At 36.7% G+C, this 4,251-nt stretch overlaps 1 protein-coding gene and 1 long non-coding RNA gene across 4 annotated transcripts in view; one reads left to right on the top strand and one right to left on the bottom strand.

Annotated features, from left to right (window-relative positions):
* TDRD3 (tudor domain containing 3) overlaps positions 1-4,251 on the bottom strand; it is a 136,944-nt gene that overhangs the window by 125,598 nt on the left and 7,095 nt on the right. The window lies entirely within an intron of this gene.
* Positions 2,260-4,251, top strand: part of LOC106727203 — a 7,550-nt gene continuing 5,558 nt past the window's right edge. The window contains exon 1 of the long non-coding RNA XR_001363381.1: positions 2,260-2,363. This is a non-coding gene — a long non-coding RNA (uncharacterized LOC106727203). The remainder of the gene's footprint in view (positions 2,364-4,251) is intronic.

Genomic DNA, 4,251 nt, shown 5'->3' with positions numbered 1-4,251 from the left:
GGGTGTGCAGGAGGCAGCTGATCGATGTTTCTCTCTCATCGATGTTTCTAACCCTCTTTCCCTCTCCCTTCCTCTCTGTAAAAAATCAATAAAATATATTTAAAAAATTCTTAAAAATTCAAACATTTGGAGGCTAAATAGCATGTTATTAAACAATGACTGGGTTACCAAAGAGATCAAAGAAGAAATTAAAAACATCCTGGAAACAAATGACAATGAAAACACAACATCCATAATCTATGGGACACAGTGAAAGCAATCCTGAGCAGGAAGTTCACAGCATTACAGGTCTACCTCAAAGAAACCAACAAAACAAAACAAAACAAAACAAACCTGGTAATAAATTATCTAACTCTACAACTTAAAGAATTAGAAAGAGAGAAGCAAGAAAAGCCCGGAATAAGCAGGAGGAAGAAAATAATAAAGATCAGAGGGAAATAAATGACATAGAGACCAAAAAAACAATACAAAAGATCAATGAAACCAAGAGCTGGTTCTTTGAAAGGATAAACAAGATTGATGAGCCTCTAGGCAGGCCCACCAAGAAGCAAAGAGAGAGGACCCAAATAAACAAAATCAGAAATGAAAGAAGCGAAATAACAACAGACCCCACAGAAATACCAAGGGTTATAAAAAAATAGTATGAACAACTCTATTCCAACGAACTGGTCAACTTGGAAGAAATGGACATATTCTTAGAAAAATACCACCTTCCAAAACTCAATCAGGAACAATCTAAAAATCTCAATTGGCCTATAACTATGGAGGAAATTGAAGCAGTCCTCAAAAAGCTTCCAGCAAACAAAAGCCCGGGGCCAGATGGTTTCACAGGGGAGTTTTACCAAACATTCAAAGAAGAACTAAAACCTATTCTCCCCAGATTACTGCAAAAAATCCAAGGGGAAGGAACACTTCCAAGCTTTTTCTATGAAGCTAGCATTACCCTAATCCCAAAACCAGATTAAGACACTACAAATAATGTGAATTACAGGCCAATATCTCTGATGAACATAGATGCTAAAATCCTCAACAAAATCTTAGCAAATCAGATCCAGTATTACGTTAGAGAGATTATACACCATGACCAAGTGGGATTTATTCCAAGGATGAAAGAATGGTACAATATCCGCAAATCAATAAACATAATACATCAAATAAACAAATTGAGAGACAAAAATTGCAAAATCATATCAATTGATACAGAAAAAACATTTGACAAAATCCAACACCCTTTTTTGATAAAAACACTCAGCAAAGTGGGAATAGAGGGATCATACCTCAACATAATAAAAGCCTTATTTGACAAACCTATGTAAGTATGAAGCCAACTTCATACTCAATGGGCAAAAACTAAAACCATTTCCCCTAAGAACAGGAACAAGACAGGGATGCCCACTCCTGTTTGACATAATACTGGAAGCGCTAGCCATAGTGATCAGACAAGAAGAAATAAAAGGCATCCAAACTGGAAAAGAAGTAAAACTGTCCTTATTCGCAGATGACATGATATTGTACATAGAAAACCCTAAAGACTCCATCAAAAAACTACTAGATTTAATAAATGAATTCAGCAATGTAACAGGATACAAAATTAATACCCAGAAATCTGTATTTTTTTAATACACCAATAATGAATTCACAGAAAGAGAAACAAAACAATCCCTTTTAGCATTGCAACAAAAAATTAAGATACCTAGGAATAAACTTAACTAAGGAGGTAAAAGACCTCTACTCAGAAAATTATGAGACATTGAAAAAAGAAATAGAGGAAGACACAAACAAGTGGAAGAATATACCGTACTCATAGATTGGTAGAATCAACATCATTAAAATGTCCATACCACCCAAAGCAATCTATAGATTCAGTGCAATCCCCATTAAAATACCAACAAATTATTTCACAGACCTAGAACAAACTCTCCAAAAATTCATATGGAATAAAAAAAGGCCCCCAATAGCAGCAACAATCTTGAGAAAGAAGAATAAAGTTAGAGGGATCACAATACCAGATATCAAGCTATATTACAAAGCCATTATAACCAAAACTGCCTGGTACTGGCACAAGAACAGACATATGGACCAATGGAACAGAACAGAGAACCCAGAAATCAACCTAAGCCATTATGCTCAATTAATATTTGACAAAGGAGGCAAGAGCATACAATGGAGTCAAGACAGTCTCTTCAATAAATGATATTGGGAAAATTGGACAGATACATGCAAAAATATGAAACTAGATCACCAACTTACACCATACACAAAAATAAATTCAAAATGGATAAAGGACTTAAAAATAAGAGAGGAAACCATAAAAATATTAGAAGAATCCATAGGCGGCAAAATAGCAAACATATGTCACAGCAGTATCTTTACCGATACAGCTCCTAGGGCAATGGAAGCTAGAGAAAATAAACAAATGGGACTACATCAAAATAAAAAGCTTCTGTATAGCAAAAGAAACCATCAACAAAACAACAAGCATGGGAAAACATATTGGCCAATGTTAACTCCGATAAGGGTTAAATCTCCAACATTTACAGGGAACTCATACAACTTAACAAAAGGAAGATAAACAATCCAATCAAAAAATGGGTAAAGGACCTAAATAGACACTTTTGGAAAGAGGACATACAGAAGGCTGAAAGATATATGAAAACATGCTCAAAGTCACTAATCATCCAACAGATGCAAATCATAACGACAATGAGGTACCATCTCACACCTGTCAGAATGGCTATCATTAACAAATCAACAAACAACAAGTGCTGGCGGGGATGTGGAGAAAAAGCAACCCTTGTGCACTGCTAGTGGGAATGCAGACTGGTGCAGCCACTGTGGAAGACAGTATGGAGTTTCCTCAAGTTAAAAATGGAACTCCCATTTGCTGAAGGTGTTAACATCATAGATATTTTTACACTTAAAAATGTCGAGTTTTGTGCCAAAAAAAGAGCATCTGCGGGAAGTTTTAATTCATTATTTTGAAGAAAAGTGCTGCTGAAAGTTATCATATACTTCGGGAAGCTTATTGTGAATGCTGGTTTAAACGCTTCAAAAGTGATGATTTTGACGTGAAAGACAAAGAACATCCAGGTCAACCGAAAAAGTTTGAAGACCAACAATTATAACCATTATTGGATGAAGATGCGTGTCAAACTCAAAAACAACTTGCAGAAAGATTAAACGTTGCTCAGCAAACAATTTCTGATCGTTTACAAGTAATGGGAAAGATGTTAAAGGAAGGAAAATGGGTGCCACATCAACTGAACAAAAGACAAATGGAAAATCGAAAAGTCATCAGTAAAATTTGCTTCAATGGCAGGAAAGAAAGTCTTTTTTGCATCAACCTGTGACTGGTGATGAAAAGTGGATTTATTTTGAGATTCCCAAACACAAAATCATGGGTTGATCCAGGTCAACCATCAACATCGACTGCAAGGCCAAATCGCTTCAGAAAGAAGACAATGCTCTGCGTTTGGTGGGATCAGGAAGGTGTGATGTATTATGAGCTTCTAAAACCAGATGAAACCATTAATACTGATCGCTACCGACAACAAATAATCAATTTGAACCACGCTTTGATCGTAAAACGACCAGAATGGGCCAGAAGACACAGCAAAGTAATTTTGCTTCATGATGACACCATCGCACACTTCAAAACCAGATAAAGACACGTTAAAAGAACTTGCCTGGGAAGTATTAACCCACCCGCTGTATTCACCAGACCTTATTCCTTCAGATTACTACTTGTTCTGATTGATGGCCCACACACTTTCTGAGCAGCACTTCAAAAGGTACGAAGAAGTGGAAAATTGGGTCTCTGAATGGTTTGCTTCAAAACAAGAAAAGTTCTATTGGGACGGTATCCACAAATTACCTGAAAGAGGGGGAGAAATGTGTAGCTAGCGATGAACATTACTTTCAATAAAGCACTTTTGTTGTTTCTCTTGAAATAATCGTGTTTTCTTTGATTACGATATCCGCATTATTAGCCTGTATACCTGGTAAGTGAAATAAGCCCATCAATGAAGGAAAAATACCACATGATCTCACTCATTTATGGATAAGAAAGACCATTATAAACTTATGAACAAAAATAGATACAGAGGCAGAGCAGCCTCGAACAGACTGTCAAACTACAGCGAGAAGGCCGGGGAGGGTTGCGGGGCAGGAGGGGAGGGTAAGAGATCAACCAAAGGACTTGTATGCATGCATATAAGCATAACCAATGGACATAAGACACTGGGGGGTAGG

The sequence above is a fragment of the Myotis brandtii genome, unplaced genomic scaffold, assembly GCF_000412655.1.
Source record: "Myotis brandtii unplaced genomic scaffold, ASM41265v1 scaffold388, whole genome shotgun sequence".
Taxonomy (NCBI): domain Eukaryota; kingdom Metazoa; phylum Chordata; class Mammalia; order Chiroptera; family Vespertilionidae; genus Myotis; species Myotis brandtii.
This window is presented reverse-complemented; position numbering and strand designations above follow the sequence as displayed.